Here is a 21,406-nt window from a genome sequence, read left to right as displayed (position 1 = left end):
GGCAAATATAAGGTGTCAGACTTAGATGAAAAGGACTGAGTGCTATTTGGAAAACTGAAAATATGTAATTAAATGCATATTCCACTCTGAAATTAGTTGACCCTTTCTAGTAGAGTGTTATTTTCTGAAATCTGTATATATAATTTATAATATTTTTAATTTATACATATATTTAATATAAATGTACTTTTAATAAAAATGTAGATTTGAAACTAATATAGCACTGTAGGTTTATTATACTTGAATAAAAAATAAAGAATTCAATGCTATATCAAAGCCAGTAACTCATAACCACAAAATATTTATAATATATATAGCAAACACTTGTTACTGTTTTTCATAGATTTATCCTCAAAGGGATAAATTTCCTTTCCTCTTCAATTAAACAGTTCTGGGTCTTTAAGTAGACTTAGGTAAGAACTTGAATTCTTACCAAGGTAGGACAATTCACATTTTGTCTACTATACCTATACTATATATGCTTACATGGTTATGCCATATAAATTATTTCATCCCTAAGGAGCCTGATTCCATAGCTATTGCCACAGATCCGTTCAAGTCAAAGGTCTTATTCCATCCTGCAGACTGAAAGAAACTATACCCACCTTTACCTTGGTAAATAAATATACAAAGTAAAATATGTTAGTAAGCATATGTAAAATATCTAAATATGTAAAATTTAGGATGGGGTTGGGCATGAAAAACGTAAACAAATGCCAAGAACAATTTAAATTCTAATTTTGTGTTCTGTGGAGAAAATTATTTTAAGTCATAGGTATTTTGTAATTCGGGTTTTTTATTTTTATTTTTTTCATTCAGTGTTTCATTTTGGCAGTCAATAAAGGCTACCTGGAGACGGTAATGTCTGAACTAAGATTGTAAGGTGAAAATCAATTAGTCAAAATTAGTCTGTCCAGCAGTGTATTAGAGCTGACTAGTACTAGGTCATGAGAGTTGACTATTTGTTTTTTTAGGAATTTTAAAAATAGGTTGCTAAACACAGTTTTTATTAACAATTATGTAAGGTAATAACTAAATATATTATACATAAAGGCAATATGCAAAACTCATCACTTACTAATTATTATACTGTGTTTTTGTCTATACTCTTGAGGTTATTTACATCTAATGAATATATATGATAGAAATACTATATAGTAGCCCTATTGCTTCTTTTCCCAACTTTACACCCAATAATGTCATATTGGTAACTTGAAATCAGCTATGATGAAAGTATTTATGGTGTGGAAATTGGCAACCTTTAGATATCAGAGGGTTGGGGGGGCGCCTGGGTGGCTCAGTCGGGTAAGCGTCCGACTTCAGCTCAGGATGTCACAGTTCCTGAGTTCAAGCCCCGCGTCGGGCTCCATGCTGACAGCTCAGAGTCTGGAGCCTGCTTCAGATTCTGTGTGTCTGTCTCTCTCTCTCTCTCATGCTCTCTCTCTCTCAAAAGATAAACATTAAAAATTTTGTTTTTAAATCAGAGGGTTGTTTGGTTTTGTTTTTCTTAGAATGTTTACCAGCACACTGCTGGAAAAGTAAATAATGGACTGGGAGGATGAAAACATGCATATTCTAAGCAGAAAGACCTGCACAAATAAAGGGGAGAAAGGTGGCATGGTGGCTCAGCTTCGGTAGGGGTAGCCGCAGTGGTAGTAGTGATAGTGGAGGTAGTGGTGGTAGCAGCTCTGAAAAACTTTACTAAGTGCTAGGCTTCTATTAGATGTGGAGTCTCACTCATTCTTCATAATCGCCCTATAAGGCAGACTATTAATAATTTCCGTTGTGCCAATGAGAGTTGTAGGCCCAGAGAGTTTAAAGAACTTGCCCGTGAGCTCACGGTAGCAGAGCTGTGCTATAATCCTGAGCATGTTGGGCAGATAGTTGAAACTCAATCACCACCTTGTGTGACTTGGGTATGATATACCAAAGCATCAGTGTTAAAGTGGGCAAAGATGATAAATTGACTGGAGAAGTTAGCAAGGGTCAGAACATAAAGTACTTACAACAAAATGAATACTAATAATTATTCCAAGAGTCTGTTACGTGATGAGTTGTAAACCACGAACTTAATTCGTTTCACCACATGGCTCCTCATGATTAGCAGTTAGAAGCTACTCTTCACTATTTAGCACAACACTGGTTTTCTAATAAAATGATCACGTTCATTATAATGAAATAATGAGGAAAGTTAAAAAATATGCAAGTACTCTGAGCGCCTGGGTGGCTCAGTCAGTTAAGCGTTTGACTTCGGCTCAGGTCATGATCTCACAATTTGTGGGTTCGAGCCCCGTTTTGGGCTCTGTGCTGACAGTTCAGAGCCTGGAGCCTGCTTCGGATTCTGTGTCTCCCTCTCTCTATTCTCTTCCCCTGCTTATGCTCTGTCTCTTTCAAAAATAAACATTAAAAAATAATAAAAAATATGTGAATAATCAACCCTGATATGATCATCTTTATATATGTCAATATCATTCTAGACATCACTACATGCATACATAGAAATAATAGGTGTTTTATAGACTGACACATAGATGATTATATGGGTGTCATTCTGAATCTACATTCTCAATGAACTTTTGATTTCACAGTATTTTAGATGTGTAGAAAATTTGCAAAGAAAATTTGCAAAAATTTACAGAGTGTTTTAATACACCTCACACAATCTAGATGGTTTCACTGGTGAACTCTACCAGAAATTTAGGAAAGAAATAATACCAATGTTCCACAAGCTTCCAGAAAATAGCAGAGGGAACACTTTCTAACTCATTTTCTGAGGTCAGCATTTAGCCTAATAATAAAAGCAAAGAAAGACATTAGAGGAAAGGAAAACCAGTGTCTGTCATAAATGCAAAAATCCCTGATAAAATACTAGCAAATCAAATGAATAAAAATAATGTATAAGAATTGACAAATTGATAATACATACTAAGAATTATATACCATAACCAAGTGAGATTTATTCCCGGTAAATAAAGCTGGTTAAAAAATTAAAAGACAATCTACCATCTTCACAGGATAAAGAAGAAAACTCACATGATCATATCAGTTGTCACAGAAAAAACATTTGACAAAGTTCAATGCTCATTCATGCTAAAAATACTCTCAGCAAACTAAACTTGATAAGGAATCTCTTGCAAATAAATTAGAAAAATAGAGATACCATTATATAGTACTATACCTATTAGAATAATTAAAATCCAAAAAAAAACTGAAAATACCAATTGTTGGCAAGAATACAAAGCAACAGGAATTCTTATTCCTGGGAGTGCAAAATGGTACAGGCACTTTAGAAGACAGTTTGGCAGTTTCTTACATATTTTGGTACCGTCCACAGTTCTTGGATGTTCTTTTGGGGGGAGGTTGGGTCTTTTTGCCATTTTATTTTCTCTTTGCATTTCATTTTGCAAAGTTTCTGTGGACATGTCTTCAAGCTCACTTAATCTTACATCAATGTCAAGTCTGCTGATCCCACTGAAGATATTCTTCATTTCAGTTTTTCATGTCTAGCATTTTCTTTTCATCCCTTCTTCGGGTTTCTACCTCTGCTTACATTACCCAAATATTCTTGTATGTTCTCTACTTTTTCCATGAGAATGCTTAATATATTAGTTGTGTTTTTTTTTAAATATTGCTTTCTGATAGTTATAACATCTGTGTCATTTCTGAGACTAATTCTGATAATTTCTTTGTCTCTTCAGACTTTTTTTTAACTTGTATTTAAATCCAAGATGGGTAAAATATAGTGTAATAGTGGTTTCATGAGTAGAATTTACTGATTCATCACTTACATATAACAGCCAGTGCTCATCGCAAAGAGTGCCCTCCTTAATGCCCATCACCCATTTAAGCCCATCTCCCCACCTAACACCCTTCCAGCAACCCTCAGTTTTTTCTCTGTATTTAAGAGTCTCTTATGGTTTGCCTCCCTCTGTTTTTATCTTCTATGTCCTTTCCGTCCCCCATGTTCATCTGTTTTGTTTCTTAAATTCCACATATAAGTGAAATCAGATGATAATTACCTTTCTCTGACTTAATTTGCTTAGCAAAGTACATTCTACTTCCACCCACATTGTTGCAAGTGGCAAGATTTTATTCTTCTTGATTGCTGAATAATGTTCCATTGTGTGTATATGTGTGTGCGTGTGTGTGTACACACACACACACACACACACCACTCTTCTTTATCCATTTGTAAATCAATGGACATTTGGGCTCTTTCCATAATTTGGTTATTATTTATAGACTCTCTTTTTGCATTGTTGTATCAGGGACTATTAGTGTGAATCTTTATGTTAATGTGACTAAGGGTTGGATTATAGTTAATGTTTGTTGTGGCTCTAGGTGCCAGAGGTTCCAAATTCCTCTAGTGTCCTTGGTTTGTTTTTCTCTCTTGGCTTCAAGCTTACCAATTACTCCTCTTTCAGAGAGAGAGAGTGACTTGCAGCTTTTTTTTTTTTTTTAACAACAATCCCCTATTATATCTTGGAGTCCTGGGTAAATTGTAGGGAGAGGAAGTGTTTTATAATCTTTTGGTTAAACATAAATGTTTTAGCCTGAGTCTTTGACCTTCACAAGTGTTTCTCCAATGGTATAATTGTTTTTTTCTCCTCCTCCTGTACCCCTTTCCCTGGCAGCAGGTTCCTAATCTATTTCTTTGAAGATTTGAGCCTGTTAGAAAGTCCTGACCTTAGGATGGGGCGCCTGGGTGGCGCAGTCGGTTCAGCGTCCGACTTCAGCCAGGTCACGATCTCGCGGTCCGGGAGTTCGAGCCCCGCGTCAGGCTCTGGGCTGATGGCTCAGAGCCTGGAGCCTGTTTCCGATTCTGTGTCTCCCTCTCTCTATTCCCCTCCCCCGTTCATGCTCTGTCTCTCTCTGTCCCAAAAATAAATAAACGTTGAAAAAAAAAAATTTAAGAAAGTCCTGACCTTAGGTGAGACAGAAGGTTGGAGAGAGCTGCAGGTGGAAAAATTGCATTCTTTCAACTGTGATAACTCTCTAGTAAGGTCTTTCCTTCGTTATGAAACACATCTAGAACACTCTCTACATGATTAATTGGTCCTTGTCCCTATGAGAGCCAAGAGACATTTTCTCAGATCTTTAGTTTGATAACCTCGTAGAACTTCTGTAGTGAATCTGCAGAAAGTTTGGAGATTCCCCCTAAGACTGTGGCCCCCAGAAGTTTTTTATTCTCAAGTTAGACCATACTCAGTTTCCAGAAATTTTTCAGAATTATCATTTACATGTTCCTAGTAGTTTTGTCTCCAGAAGCCTCTCCAAATAAGCAGATCTCAGCTACGATTTCCTCTACTCACTTGTCTCTCCAGATTTCAGGATGGTGATTTGCTGTGCAACCTCGGTTCTCTAGTTGGTCAAAAAAAATTAGTTTTCAATTTATTTAGCTTTTTCTTGTTGCAGGGACAATAGAGACTGCTTTTAACTACTTTACCTGTCAAATCAAAACTGAAAGTTCTGCATTTATTTTTAAGTTAAAGCATCAATTCTGATTTTAATGAGACTTAAAAGTAAAAAAAATAACTGAAACTTGTTATATCATGAGGTGTATTGTATCTAAGAGATTCCGCTAAAACTAGAAAAAAAGATTATGAAAAATATTAAATTTGAGTTGTCTTTTAAGGGAGGACATTAAAGCATGATTTCTTATATTAAACTTTATATAATAATAATAATAATAATAATATAATAATATATTATTGGGGCATCTGGGTGGCTCAGTCAGTTAAGTGTCCGACTTTGGCTCAGATCATGATCTTGTGGTTTGTGAGTTTTAGCCCTGCATTGGGCTCTGTGCTGACAGCTCAGAGCCTGGAGCCCATTTCGGATTCTGTGTTTCCCTCTCTCTCTGGCCCTCCCTTGCTTGTGCTCTGTCTTTCTCTCTCTTTCTCGCTCTCTCAAATATAAAAGATTTAAAAAAATAAAAAAAAATAACATATTCTGGATATAGGTCTTTGATTAAGTATATGGCTTGCAGATATCTTCTCCTAGTCTATAGATTTTAACAGTGTCTCTCAAAGAGCGGAACTTTCGATTTGTATGAGGTCCAATTTATCAGTGTGTTGTTTTATGTGTTGTACTTCTGGTATTGTATCTAAGAGCTCTTTGCCTAAGAACTCTTTACAGGTTCATAGAGATTATTTTGCTAGGTTTTCTGCTATAACTTTTACAACTAGGTTTCACATTTAGGACTATGATCAACTTTCAGTTAACTTTTGTGCATGCTACAAAGTTAATTCAAAGTTCTTTTTTTGGCACATGGATATCCAATTATTCCAGCACCATTTGTTGAAACAATTCTCCACTGAATTCTCTATCCACCATTGTCAAATAAGTTTTTCATACATATCCATATATATATTATATTCCATTGACCTATTTGTCTCTCTTGACATCAATATTACATTGATGTAGGTTCATAATGAGTCTTAAAATTAGCCCTCCAATTTTTATTTTCAAAGATGGTTTAGCTATTCTGGGCTCTTTGGATTTCCACATGAATTTTTGATTTGTTTTGCCAATATTGACAAAACAAACAAACAAAAAAGCCTGCTGATATTTCAACTGGCAATGCATTGAATCTATAGATCAGTTTGAGGAGAACTGACATTTAACACTGTATATCTCTCCATTTATTTGGGTCTTTTATTTCTCTCAGCATATACTTCTCTAAGAAAACAACTGACTCCTTGTCCAGTCTGAAACACTTTTGAAAGATAAGCTTTGCCTACACATTCATTTTCAGTTAATTTTAATGCTTGGTAATCATCACCATCCCATTCAACCAACTTAATTTTAGCTGTTTTAGTCTAGTGAAACTTCCAAAGAAGCTTACCCTCTATGACTAGTGTTTTCAGATATAATTTCTCTGGTATTTACTCACACTAGCCTTCTCGTTATTTCTCATCTCAAGTGAGAAGTATTTCCCTGAGATTTTGTGGAAGGAACAGTCAAGTTCATAGTGTTTATGTGTAAAAGCACTTTCAGGTGATGAGTCATGCCTGGATTACAACCTCATACCTGGAGCTCTCTGGGCTTTGTCAGTGATTATGAAGGCCAAAATTCTCCAGAATTGAAAGCAAAAATGTTAGTTATGAATCCTCTGGTCCCCTCCTTGGACTCTAGTGAGCATGGGAGACTTCTAAGCCTATGTTAAAATTAAACTGAATTTCTAACAATCCCGTGAACTAGAGCCCAATCTGAGCCAATGTATACTCTTCTGATTCAGTAAACCCCTTCCAACCCCTCAGTTCACTGTAGTAATTATGAAAAACAATACTTAGTAGACTCTGATCTACTTTCTTTTTTATCAATATGTATGCTACTTGAGAACATTTTATTTAGCAGAATTGTACAAAAGAGTCTCAGAAAGCATTGTGTACTCTCACAGGGATTTCTCATTCTTTCTCATTTCAAGATTTCATTTTTCGTTCCTATTACACCTCAGTTGGCTCTTACTTTAAAACTTGGCCACTACTGCTTTGTGGCATAAGTTTAGAGCTGGAGCTATTCATTTCATTTTGCTTGTTTCTTAATATCCTTTGTTTAACATTCTTATCCTTAGCGTTTGTCTTTTGGTTTAAAGCAAATACTATGTACTCTTCATATACAGAAGAGTATCTTTATCATCACTACAAGCCATTTGGCTGAAAGATACTGGGGATCTACTCCCAGGTAAAATTTTACTATACTGAACAGAAAATTTGGAATTGAACAAGAATATAGTCATTTTTTTGTCTTGATCACTAATAGCCTTTCAGTATTTGCTGTGCAGTATGGCATTCAGGTCTTTCATATTGGCTTGGTTCAGCTAAACAAAAATTTAGTTTCACTAAAAATGAGTCTAGTCTTGCAGAACTTTTCATTTTGATGGGTTGAGATGCTAGAATATTCTAGAAAATGTTAAACACTCATGCATCTTAAGATAACACCAATTTATTATATAGGTAATATTTGAAGTTTAGATAACCAGCTAATATTTAAATATTTAATGTTAATATTAAAATATTTAATATTTAAATATTTAAAATGTTTTAATAAAATACTTTTATCTGTAGCATTTGGATGAAAATCTTACAGATGATCTTGGTTTTGCTAATACTTTGTGATTTTACTTTTGTATGACTGGAGTGTCTTTTTATAATTGCTTCATCTAATAAAAAATACAACAAAAATGAGTCCCTATGCCTAATATTTTACCACTTTTTCTGCAAAATACAATTCTTAATAATAGAAATACTCAACACAGCAGGAAGTAATCCTCTGTAAATAACCTTCATTCAAGTGGTCATTATAATTATCTTTAAATGAGAGGGAAGATCTAAGAGAGGTAAGTTGGTATCGGGGAGCTATTAGTAATTATGCGTCTCATCTCTGTGTTCCATTTATTTATGTGAAGAAGATAAAAGGTTTAAACAATTATTTATATCATAAGAACGTCTGAGTTCAATAAAATCTTTGAAAAAGATTTCAAACATTTTTCATAATAAGACAAAGATTACATTTTCATTATTAAAAAAAATTTGGAGGTGCCTGGGTAGCTCGGTTGGTTAAACATCTGACTTTTGATTTTGGCTCAGGTCATGATCTCATGCTTTGTGAGACTGATTCCCAAGTTGGGCTCTACACTGAGCTTGGAGCCTGCTTGGGATTCTTTCTCTCCCTCTCCCTCTCTCTCTGCCCCTCACCCACTCTCACTCACTCCCTTGCTCTCAAAAACAAAAAATGATGTTAAAAAAACCTTTAGTGTGTGATGTCTTCTATCATATAAATGCCATCTTGGAGCCTCAGACATCTGGCAAAACAAAATCTTGGAATTAAAAAATAAGAAGAAAAATATCTCACTTTGTCATGGTGAGACCAACAATAAAATAGGCCAGAAAACCACAAAGACCTCAAGATTATAAGCATTATGGAAACGGGATCTTTTTTCACACACTGACGTACAGAAGCCCTCCAACAGTGCCTGATAGAAACTAGTTCCTCAGTATTTATTGAGTGAATAAACGTGGTGGACGATTCAAGTTATAACAGGAAAGTTATGATTTCATTGCTTATGAAGAACTATGAAAGTTGAGCTTCTAAACATAATTAGAAAGTAGAAAAGGAGAGCTAATTAAAGAAGTAAAATGGGGGGAAAATGAGAGAAGATGAAACAGACTTTTCCATAGAGAAAGGAAAAAAACAATGATGTTGACTAGAAAGAAAAATGGGTGGAGGGACCTTATACCTCTGACATATCTCCCACCAATGACTGAAACACAGAAAGGAAGACTAGTTTGTATTATGTCAGGAAGCTTCTGGTGGACCAAAGACACTAGTGGAGCCCAGAAAATACCTGTATGTACCTGTTTCAGTGGAGTTTGGAGTAGGAAGAGATTAGGAAGAAATGCAATTATAAAATAGTAAGTCAAATCATGTTGACTTCGATGGCATAAAGTGTAATTCAGTGAATTTTTCTCCAAAAAGTGCAAGCAACCAACACACGCGAACGGTCTTGGAAGTGGGGTCATCAGCCCTTGTATATAGTATCCTGCTAAGATTTGAAAATTGGAACCATATGCTTGATCACTGACAAGCTTAACACACTTAGAACTTGATTCTAAGGGCAGGATTTCTCAATTAGACAACGGCTGTTTGAAAAGGTTAAAAAGTTGTACCAATCTTCAAAGAGTAATGAAGTAAAAACTGAGGAACATGATAAATATGAATAAAATGTATGCATTTCTTGGGAATTGGGACATGACTGACTAGGTATTCAACAAATAAATGTTATTGAATGATTTAAGTTTTATGATGTTGAAATCTCTGAAGGTTATTGAAATTCTTAGTTTTTTTAAATACGTTAAGTAATTTCCTATTCTTACAAAAAATATTTAATTGTTTTCTCTTAGCAATTAACCCCATTTGATTCAAACTGTAAATCTCAACCTGCCTTCTGTGGGCTGTGGTTCTAAAGTCACTTTAATTTCCAAAGTCATTGCTTTTGGTTGGCTTTGCATATCACCCAGGGGCTAGTCTGGGACCTGGATAGCAGTTTGTTCTATAAATTGGTTCACTTCAAAGCATTTGCTATGCTCATGCTAATCAATTGCATATATATTCAGCTTAGTAGTGAGCTCAGCAGTTCTTATCAGATTTAAAGAATTCATTTCCCCAGCTGCCTCTTATCTGTGAATTCCCTCATTCTCTCTGGATCCCAGAGTCTCCTTTTTCCTGATGCTGTAACATTCATGGGCTTTCATAGCTCTACTGGAAATCAAAAAAGTGAAAGTGGCCTTCATGGACTGTCATAGGCAAGACTGTCTAGATAATGAGCAGGGCCCACTGGAAAATGAAAATATGGAGTCTCTTGTTAAATATTACTCAATTTAAAGATAATGACAGCTGAGCATTCAACCAAGTGTGGGGCCCTTCTTTTTTTTAACGTTTATTTATTTTTTTGGGACAGAGAGAGACAGAGCATGAACGGGGGAGGGGCAGAGAGAGAGGGAGACACAGAATCAGAAACAGGCTCCAGGCTCTGAGCCATCAGCCCAGAGCCCGACGCGGGGCTCGAACTCACGGACCGCGAGATCGTGACCTGGCTGAAGTCGGACGCCCAACCGACTGCGCCACCCAGGCACCCCGGGGCCCTTCTTAACATAGGGCCCTGAGTAACTTCACTGAGAGCGCACACTTGTAGCTCTACTGAAAATTAGAGTCTAGCTAGGGAAATGGCATAACCAAGTATACCATCATGGAAGTTTGGAATTCAGTATCAGTACTTTTGTTTAACAACAATATTCATGTACATCAGTAGCAAAAGGGAAATTTGCCTGTCTTACAGTATTTATCCATATTTTTATAAATAACATTATTTGTGGATTCTACCTTTGTGAATTTTCCTACTCACTAAAATTTGTAACTGCAAAATCAATATGCATGGATGGCATTTTTACAGTCATTTACAGATATGTGCAGAATGGTGAAAAAACAAAACAAAAAAACTTGAGTGGCTCAATGCACATGTTCCCAGCAGAGGTTAAAAAGGCTACTCTCGGGGCGCCTGGGTGGCGCAGTCGGTTAAGCGTCCGACTTCAGCCAGGTCACGATCTCGCGGTCCGTGAGTTCGAGCCCCACGTCAGGCTCTGGGCTGATGGCTCGGAGCCTGGAGCCTGTTTCCGATTCTGTGCCTCCCTCTCTCTCTGCCCCTCCCCCGTTCATGCTCTGTCTTCTGTCTCTCTCTGTCCCAAAAAAAATAAAAAAAAAACGTTGAAAGAAAAAAAAAAAAATTAAAAAAAAAAAAAAAAAGGCTACTCTCTGCCTTCTTATTTCAGTTTCCATACTCTAAACAAGTGTCCTTTTTGCAGTCTATTTAGAGTTACTGTTTTGCATTTTTGTTGGTAATTTTGTTGTTTAAAATGGCCCTCAGGCATACTGAAGTGCTGTCTAATGTTCCTAAGTGCAAAAAGACTGTAATGTGCCTTAGAGGGAAAATACATGTGTTCAATAAGCTTTATTGAGGCATGAGTTAGAGTGCTGTGCCTGTGAGTCCAATGTTAATGACAGATGATATATATTATCTGTTATTTTAAAAAAGTGTCTTTAAACAAGAATAGATATAAAATAAGGTTATGTTTTGATTAATTGTTAAAAAATATTGGGACTAGAGCTTTCAGGGACCAAATCCTGTATTTTCCCTACGGACACTGGTTTGTTATTTGCTAATTCATTGTTCACAGAGACTTTATAGGCCATAACTATAATGAATAGCAAAAATCAACTATACATAAATAAAGTAGTTACAGAATCTTTTTAATTTTTTTTTAACGTTTATTTATTTTTGAGACAGAGAGAGGCAGAGCATGAACAGGGGAGGGTCAGAGAGAGAGGGAGACACAGAATCTAAAACAGGCTCCAGGCTCTGAGCAGTCAGCACAGAACCCGACGCGGGGCTTGAACTCACGGACCATGAGATCGTGACCTGAGCCGAAGCTGGACGCTTAACCGACTGAGCCACCCAGACACCCCTACAGAATCTTAAAAAAGTGTGTGGTAATAAAAAAAAAATATTTCAGGAGGTCTTTTTTCCTACAAAAGGGAGGAAAGAAATAACAGTACTCATTATTTATTCTCTGCTCGATAATTTATATACATTACATATCTTTACCTTATATTACATTTATTGTCTCTTTAAGTCTTTAAAATTCACTAAGATAGAAGAATTATGATTTGCATTTTACAGCTGAAGAAAGGGATCCAAGATATCACTTGTGTAAGATCACACAGCTAGTTACTGTTGGGGCCAAGATTTTAATTTTTTTCTCCATGAATCTTGTCTCTGTGATGTATATAGGGTGCATGGCCATTCTACTCATTTTCTTGGACATGTCCTTGACATCCTCATAGGTAGAAATACTATGAAAATTCTCTGTAGTCCGCTATTGGGAAAATGGTAATGAGCAAAGAATGAGTGTGACCAAAATGAACAGCCAATCCAACCTGCGAGCCTAACTATCACCCATGTGTAAAGGAAGCTATGAAGTCATGTTTATGACTGGTTGAAAATCACACATTCAAGCAAGCCTGGCTTTACTAGCCATGGCGTCTAAGTTGCTGGGAGAGGTAGATCAGTAGACATTTCTCAGTGAGGGCCTGAAATATAGCTTTAGGGAGCTGTGTCTGAGCATAATACTCTCCTGTGGCTAGAAGTCAGAAAAACAGAGTTTTTGTTCATGTCTCACAATAGAGTACATGACAAAGGGGAGCATAGCCCTTGTTGATATTTTTTTTTGGTATTTAGCACATACAATAATCAAGAAATCCTAATAGAAATCTGGTCATAAGGTAAGATTTTAGAGGAAGACAGCAGGTTAGTAAATATATGCAATAGGCAATTACTTCGGGCACTCTATGAGCCAGACCACTTTAAACACAAACCTACTGTTCAGAATAAATATTTATCCACACTCACAGGCCTGATCAGGAATTGTATACAAAATGCACAGCAAGATTGAGCCTGTGTGTTCAAAGTCTTTGATACCCATAGAGAGGGCACAAATGAAAAATGGTGAAATACTACTTAAATTGGGTATGCTTCAACTGTGCCTCCTAAGCTAAGCAACAGAATTATGAATTTGTCCCCATAAGCAGAATAAGACATCCAATAATGCTTGTTCTCTCTCTCAATGAACATATTCTAAGAAGTCATTTGGTCTTGTGCCAAATAGAAACTGTAAAATTATAATGGGCCTCCTTGAACCATGAATTCTTCTGAAATTCAAGACGCATACTTTATGAGGTAAGTAAAAACAACATTAGTAATTACCCATATTGAGTAAGGAAAGAAAATCACATTGTGAATGATTAACCAAATGGTATATCTCACTGCTAATTCTCTCCATTGTTTTATTCATGTGACTCCTGTAATGTTTATAAAGCAGATCTCAGTTTTCCTCAAAAGTTTTCAAAAAACTGAAGCATGCTTTCAAAATGAAAAAATAAAATATAGTGAAAATAATAATTTTTTGCTCCTCTAAGTGAAGACCAGAGCAAATTAGGTACAGTGTTCTACTTGCTCTTCTGTCTATTAGAGCTTATTGGAGTCACACTGGACCATATCCCATATTCTAGCCTTCGACTTCAGGCCCCTTATGTGCATGTTCAATTTCCCACCACTCTGGAATTACTTGTAACATGGCAACTTTTCACATGTAAAAGTAAAAGTAATAAAACTGTGTTATTTTTTATTTGGGGGTGGGGGGTTAAAAACCTACACCAGAGAGAGATTGCAGTATGCAAATTCTCAGCTGCCAACACAGCACAGATGGGCTTAGGAACAGAGAATGATGCAGATCGGCAGGACCAGAGCAATCTGTGGGAAGTTTGGGCAGAAGATCTGATGAATGAGACAGGAAAGGACTATTGAATGCTCCATGATAGATGTGCTTATTCTCTTGCCCACATGCCCTTGAATAAAGACATTTTGATCTCAAAGGCTAAGCTGAAAAACATAATTGAATCTAGTTTTGAAAGAAGAGGCTTACTACACAAACAATGGCTCACAATGCTAAAACATATCAAGCAAAATATCAAAAGGCTTTCATTTTTCATTAAATTGTCCTCTATGTTTGGTATTTCCATTTAATTGAATATTTCTTAATTCATGTGACATGTATGGTCCCCTGTGTTAGGTCTATTTTTTTTAATATTTATTTCAAGAGAGAGAGAGAGAGAGAGGGAGGGAGGGAGAGAATCCCACACTGTCAGCACAGCACTGTCAGGACTGGAACCCACGACCATAAAGATCATGACCTGAGCTGAAATCAAAAGTGGGACACTTAACTGACTGAGCCACCCAGGTACCCACAGGTCTATTATTGCATATGGGAATACCACATTTGAGAAGAGAGAGACAAAAAACAAACAAAAAAAAAACCTGTTAACCAGTTTGATTTTGGTTTTATCTTGCCCCATCTTTACCCCCAATTGCTGTTCGTACTTTATTCTTTCCTTTTCTTTATCTTATTTCTGCTGCTTTTTAGTCTTATTATTACTCACTTTCCTGTGTTCAGTTCACTTTTCTTTATGTCTAACATAGGTCTCAGCTTTTTGTAGCTAGTGAAAATCACTAGGCTTTGGTTCTGAAAACTTGAATATACAAATAAACAACAGACCAACCATCTATAAAAATAGAACTCTGACCCACAATCTGCAGCAACCAGCCCAGGAAGCCAAACCACAATTCCTATAGCTTTTGACTACAGATGGTTAGGACTTGATTAACAACTGACAGCTTCCATAACGTTTGTCTCAGTTTCCCTTTTAGGACCAACTGGTGAAAGCCAAATGTGCTCCCCTAATCACATAGGATGCCCTTAGCTGACCCCTGGCTTCCCCACGCCACAGCCTCCAATCAGGGCACACCCGAAGCCTTTCCCTTTCCCCACTATAAAGCTTTCCCATTCCTCTGCGTTTGCGTCTCTGCAAAAATGCAAGTGAGAGTGGCTGACTCCTTAGCTATAGAAGACTGAAAAGCCTTTGCTTTTCTCATCTGGGTAAACATAATTTATTTCCAAAGATCTTTCACTCTTTGAACTTAGCAACAACAGTTTTTTTTTTTTTTAAATAAATACCAATAAATTGGCTTTTGTGAAGGCATCAGCTCTCTAGCTCCCCACTGTACCCAAATACAAACTATCCTTTAGGAGGCTTTAGAGGGAACTTTTTTTTTTACTACATGTTATTATTTGACTGAAAGATGATGAGATATTATTTAAATTGGAGATACATCATTTATGACCCCTAAACTGAAAAAGTAAAATCATGGATTTGTTTCCATAAGTACACTAGGACATCTAATAATCCTTGTTATTCTATTGATGAACATATTCTGAAAAGTCATTTGGGCTTGTGCCAAATAGAAACTATAAAAATAAAATGGGCTTTTTGTCTAAAACTGTTATGTAAGGCCTTGGAGTTTTCCACTAGTTCACTGCTTCCCATTCTGCTCACGTTTTTGTTGAAATAAAATGTAAAAAAAAAAAAAAAAATAACCTTATGTATGCATATTAGAACTTCTCACAGGTAAGGGTTTCCATGGATACTTTTATGCAGCCAGAGAGTTTGTGTGTGGAGAAAGGCATTCATTTCTAGTTCTAAGAGAAACTGTTCTGATAACTCCTGCCAATCATTTCATATGTCTTGACTTTCTAAAAGAATAAAAATAATATATATCATGTGTGTTGTGTTGTAAGTTATAAGATAGTTTTATCTCAATAACCTTTTCCGTCATCTGGCCTGTTCTAGGAATGTCTTGGAATTTTGTAGAAGCTTGAAAAATCTGTGAAGGTTTTTGGAAGCAAATTTTAAATAGCTTCAAGTATTGCTTTCTAGACCTGTATAAAGGCTTTTTCCTTTTTTAATTTTTTTTTTCTCTTGGCATTTAGGCAGTTTAAATTAACCAATTATCAATGTTAGAACAAAGGTTTATCTTTTACTTACAACAGATTTTGAAGAAGTTTATCTTCAGTTTGTATACTAACTTGAAAATTTTCAAGAGTCTGAATTTTTGTGAGAAACATGTCAAAAAAGATGCAGGATTTCAGAACATGGAATTGCTAGGTTAAGTTTTAAGCCATATAATTTTATGAGGAGCTTGATGAAGTTCTGTGACATTTTAATGAGTGGCACTATTCTAAACAACATGTTTTAAATATAACATTATTTTAAACTAACAAGTGCCTAAGCAATTATAAATTTTGGACATGGCCCATACCATTGTTTTTAAATAATCTAGAAAAAATTTCATTTTTTTCTGATTTAAGGTTGACTCTCAAATATCTTATTTTTACTAGTTAACATGAGCTCTGGATTGCACCAAAGTATAAATCATGGTCAAAATGGTAAAAGTAAGAAGCAATCAAAATATCACCCTAACTGATAAATTGTCCAAATAATACATTTTTATAATGAAATTTTCATGACTTATCTTTTGAAGTCCACAGATACAGAGGCTTTTCCACTGAGAGCAATATTGCCGTGGCAACATTACACTATTATAGCGAGATTAATGGCTGCCAAAAATATAAGTAAGGGGCACCAGGGTGGTTCAGTCGGTTAAGCATCTGACTTTTGATTTTGGCTAAGATCATGATTTCATTGCCATGGGATGGATGTTCTGTCTGCACAGTCTGCTTGGGATTCTCTCCCTCCCCCTCTCTTGCTCACTCACTCTCTCAAAATATTTAAGTAATAGTATTATTACTTAATAATAACAATAAATAAGATTATACGTAAGTTAAATAATATGAGAGGAAATAGAGATGCAAACTATATTTACCACTAACACTGGGCTTGACCTTGGCTTAATCAAGATGACATCTTAATGATTACCAGGGATATTTCTTTTAGGAGATGATTCTTTGGAATGTCATTTATGATAGTATTGTGCACTGCTAGAAAGAGGCCACCTTTCAAACCTATTTTAAATAATGAGTATTTTAGGGGCGCCTGGGTGGCTCAGTCTGTTGAGTGTCCAACTTCAGCCCAGGTCATGATCTCGTGGTTGATGATTTTGTGCCCCATGTCAGACTCTGTGTTGACAGCTCAGAGTCTGGAGTCTGCTTCTCATTCTGTGTCTCTCTCTTTCTGCCCCTCCCCGCTTGTGCTCTGTCTCTCTCTTAAACCACCCCCACCAAAAAAAACAAAAAACAAAAAACAACAAAAAACAAAAAACCAATAACAAAAAACCCACAATCAATCAATCAATCAATAAAGGGTATTTTATAATATGTATCCAGTATGTGATTAAGATGATATACAGATTATTGCGGTATTGATGTTCAGCATTGAATTATAAAAACTTCTAGGGGAGCCTGGGTGGCTCAGTTGGTTAAGCGTCTGACTTCAGCTCAGATCAGGATCTCTCGGTCCCTGAGTTGGAGCCCCACGTGGGGCTCTGGGTTAATGGCTCAGAGCCTGGAGCCTGCTTCCGATTCTGTGTCTCCGTCTCTCTCTGCCCCTCCCCCGTTCATGCTCTGTCTCTCTCTGTCTCAAAAATAAATAAAACGGTAAAAAAAAAAACAAAACCCTTCTAGCTGGAGGTATCCTAAATTTGCTTTTCTGATTATTTTTATTAATAATATAGAATATCCTAGTTCTGTATCTTCTTCCTCTGTTACATCACTGGAGATTGACATTTTCTAAAGGTATTTATAAATTATCTTCTTGAACTTGTGCTCTGTCTTAACAACTTATCCAGTTCTAATAGCTTTACCCATAATCTTTTCACCTCAAAAATCTATATCCCCCATCTGGACATCTAAATCACCATTTTCTACCCAGGCTTTTTGCCTGGGTTTCTTGTGAAAGTATTAACTGCTTACTCAAAAGTTCTCTCTGTATATGTATCTTGAACCAAATATATTTCCCATCAAATTCAGCAATTTCCCTCAAAATCTATTTCTCCTCCAAAATATGGACCTGAGCACAATGCTGGTTTATGGCTTTTACTTTACTGCTTGCTTCTTACAGTTCTGAAGTCCTGTGAGCTCTGTGTTCAAGGTCTTCTCAAACCTATCATTTTCTTCCAGTCCTATTACCACTGCTTTAATTCAAACCCCATTGTCTTTTTCCTAAATTGTTTGAACAGTTCCTGATGGGTTTTCTAGACTTCAGTCCTGCCTTCCAGAATTCATTTATGGAAGCCAAAATAATCCTTTTATAGCATAAGCCTAATAAACCCAGCTTTTTTTCCCCTAAAAATTGTTAATCCTTTTAAAGACAAAGATCAAATTCCTTAAAATGTTATGCAGAGTTCATTATGGTTTGGACATGATGCTATCCTTTGAAATTTAATCTCCAAAAAGTTCCTTCTCCATATAAAGGGCTCTCTGGCCTGCTATGCTCCCTTACACTTCTTTTTTCATGCTTCAAACCTTAGGTCTTTCTATTATTTTTGCCTAGAATGACCTTTCAACCTACATCATTGGCACCCTTTCCCCCAATATTCACCCATCAAAGTCCCCTTTCCTTTTTTTTTTTTTTTTTTTTTTGTTTTGAGAGAGAGGGAGAAAGAATCCCAAGCAGGCTTCATGCTGTCAGCGCATAAACCTGAGCTGAATTCAAGAGTAGGATGCTTAACTGACTGAACCACCCAGGAGCCCCCACCCATCAAACTCTTAATCATCAAGAGGCAATGTTAACATCTCCTGTGCAGAACACAGGATCTACTGCATTTACTCCCATACTCCCAACAAAGAGATCCTCTATTCTGCACATCAATGTCTGTAATACATTCTTCCAGTAGAACAGGTGATATGATGGATTACAAGTATTTTCTGGTAGGTCTGTTTCTCCACACCAAATTCAGATCATTTTAATGAGCTAATACTGGAGTCAAGGTCATGAGACTTGAACATGAGGACACGTTTTGTCTATCCTTCAGTGTATTACTTATAAGCTGACTGTTTTAAGCTATAAAACAAGGCATCTGGATCATATGACACATAAATTCCTCCCAACCTTAATATTCTGCAATTGTAGGATATCCAGAGAGCATCCAAGGTATGTATTTGAAATAGAATATTTTTAACAGATATTTATAAAACCCCAACTGTATGCCTGGAACTGTGCCAGACTTTGAATGATAGTCTACATTTGCCTTCATGGTTTATGAGGAGTAGGCCTATTTAGATATTGCTTTTTAGATTTAAATTATAGAACAGTAAAATCTAGAATAAAAATTCTCAATAAACTATAGGAAATATATATTTTAATAACTGAAAATGTAACAAACTGTTTCATACATTGTAAGTCAAAAGTCAAGATATCAGCTCAGATGCTTTCATGAACTGGGAAAATGTTTGCAGAAATCCATGAGTTTTGATAAAGCAAGTCTGTTGTTTATTTGCTATGACAAGATGCCTAAAGAAATCTAAATAATTAATGAGTACTATAAAAAGGCATGTCCTTTCAGATTTTTATGAACACGTGTATGTGGTGTATGTAGGTCTAGTATTTCACATCTAGGTAATTCACTCGTTTGGTTTGTTTTGATCAATAATACACTTATTTAACAAGGCTGTTTTATCTCTGCTTTTTGGACAGTATTGTACTGGCACTATGGACATAAAGAATCACATGAAGCTCTCGAATCCAAACCCAGCAAAAAGTGGGTCCATTCAGGACCTCTCCCCACCCCTGTTCCTAGTTCTTCCTAGCACCAGGGAAAAACTAATAGTAATAATATTTAACATATTGGCATTTGCAATGTTCCAAGTAGTTTAACCTAATGCCAGTTCAGTAATCAGTAACTTGAAGATCAGTTTTTCCATGATGATTTCTTTAGGATTTTTTAGCTCCAGTAGAGTTAGTAATCTTTCATTTTGCACATCCTTAGTTTGTTGTATATTTCTCTAGTAGAGCAGCTACCACAGGGGTAGGTATTATTTTCCTTGTTTTATAAAGGAGGACCCAGGAGACAGAAATAGTAAATCAGTTGAATAAGTTCACGTAGCTAGGAAGTGGTACCACTGGTATTAAGGCCCAGGGAATCTCTCTCTCAAGTCAGTGCTTCTAAATACCACATTACAATTTTACCCTGGGGAATTAGACCAAAGAAATATAAAAGGACACATACAGCTTTAAGTGTGAGTTGCAGTCGGTAAAGAAATGAAATCTTTGTCTTGAAGATGTTGAGATTTATGGGCCAACTATATGTATGCAGTTGAGCCCCATGTCTTTTCAGTACCAGCCCATGAACCTGCTCCTCTTTTCTGAGCTAGTGCCTGACACCCAGGGCTCCAGGATCTGAGATCCTGAAAATGGGTCAAGTCCCTCTGCTGGGATTCATTTCAACACAGGAATAGATCCTACTCTCATAGTGAATGTAAAGAACTCTTAACAAACCCTGGTTAGTTGCCCTGGGAGAGAACACAATCTAATAGAGAAAACCAGGAGAATATGTATGAAAGTTTAGCCATAATATAGACTTAAATACCAATGCAGGTAATAGCCAATGAGTACCACTATAGAAAATAGGCAATGCATTGTTCCATTATTCAGAGAGGGAGAAATGTCTTTATAGTTTTACAGTCTTGAAGTATTTAGAGCCATGCGCTCAGCCTTGAAAGTCTGGTGAATTTCACTAACTTCAGAATAGAGGGGACATTACTGATAAAGGAACAATGAGAGAAAAAGTTATGGCGTGAGAAATGTACTTTCATTCCAAAGGAGGATCCTGGAATATCACTTTTGGAAAAGCAGGTTAGATTACAGAGGTGACAGTATAGTCAGGGAAGGTTCAAGACTAGGTACCAGTTTTGAAATGAAAAGATTGAGCTCTCAGTAATTCCTAACTTGTGGAGCTAATTAAAAAAGTTCTCAATTTCCAGCCCTTCAAAGAGAAGCCTTTTATGGATAAACATTTAAACCAGGGAACAGAGGGTAGCCAAATCCTCCTCCTACCACGTATCTCAGGGTTAAGGGATTCCTGCTTATTTGTCCTCCTGGTGTCCAAACTATTGGATGATTATAACTGAATAACTTTTAGAAAAATTTCAGCCACTTTCAGGTACCTAGAGATTAATTTAGGCATCCATATTCTGTAAAGGGAATGATAATGAAGTAACAAATGTTTTGTATACTGTAATTGAAAAAGAAAAAAGCTAACGCCTTTAAGTATTTGCTTCCATTTGAAAACTACCACACATTTTATTTTTTTTAAATTTTTGAGACATTTCTTCTTAATTCCAGGATCATTAACACACTGTCTTACATTAGTCAGGCGCACAATATAGTGATTTAACAATTCTATACATTATTCAGTGCTCATTGTGACAACTGTACTCTTAATCCCCTTCACCTGTTTCACCCATCCCCCACACACCTCCCCTCTGGTAACCACCAATCC

The sequence above is a fragment of the Puma concolor genome, chromosome C2, assembly GCF_028749965.1.
Source record: "Puma concolor isolate L17-30 chromosome C2, mPumCon1.1.hap2, whole genome shotgun sequence".
Lineage (NCBI taxonomy): Eukaryota > Metazoa > Chordata > Mammalia > Carnivora > Felidae > Puma > Puma concolor.
The sequence above is the reverse complement of the archived record's forward strand: the minus strand, read 5'-3'. Positions refer to the sequence as shown.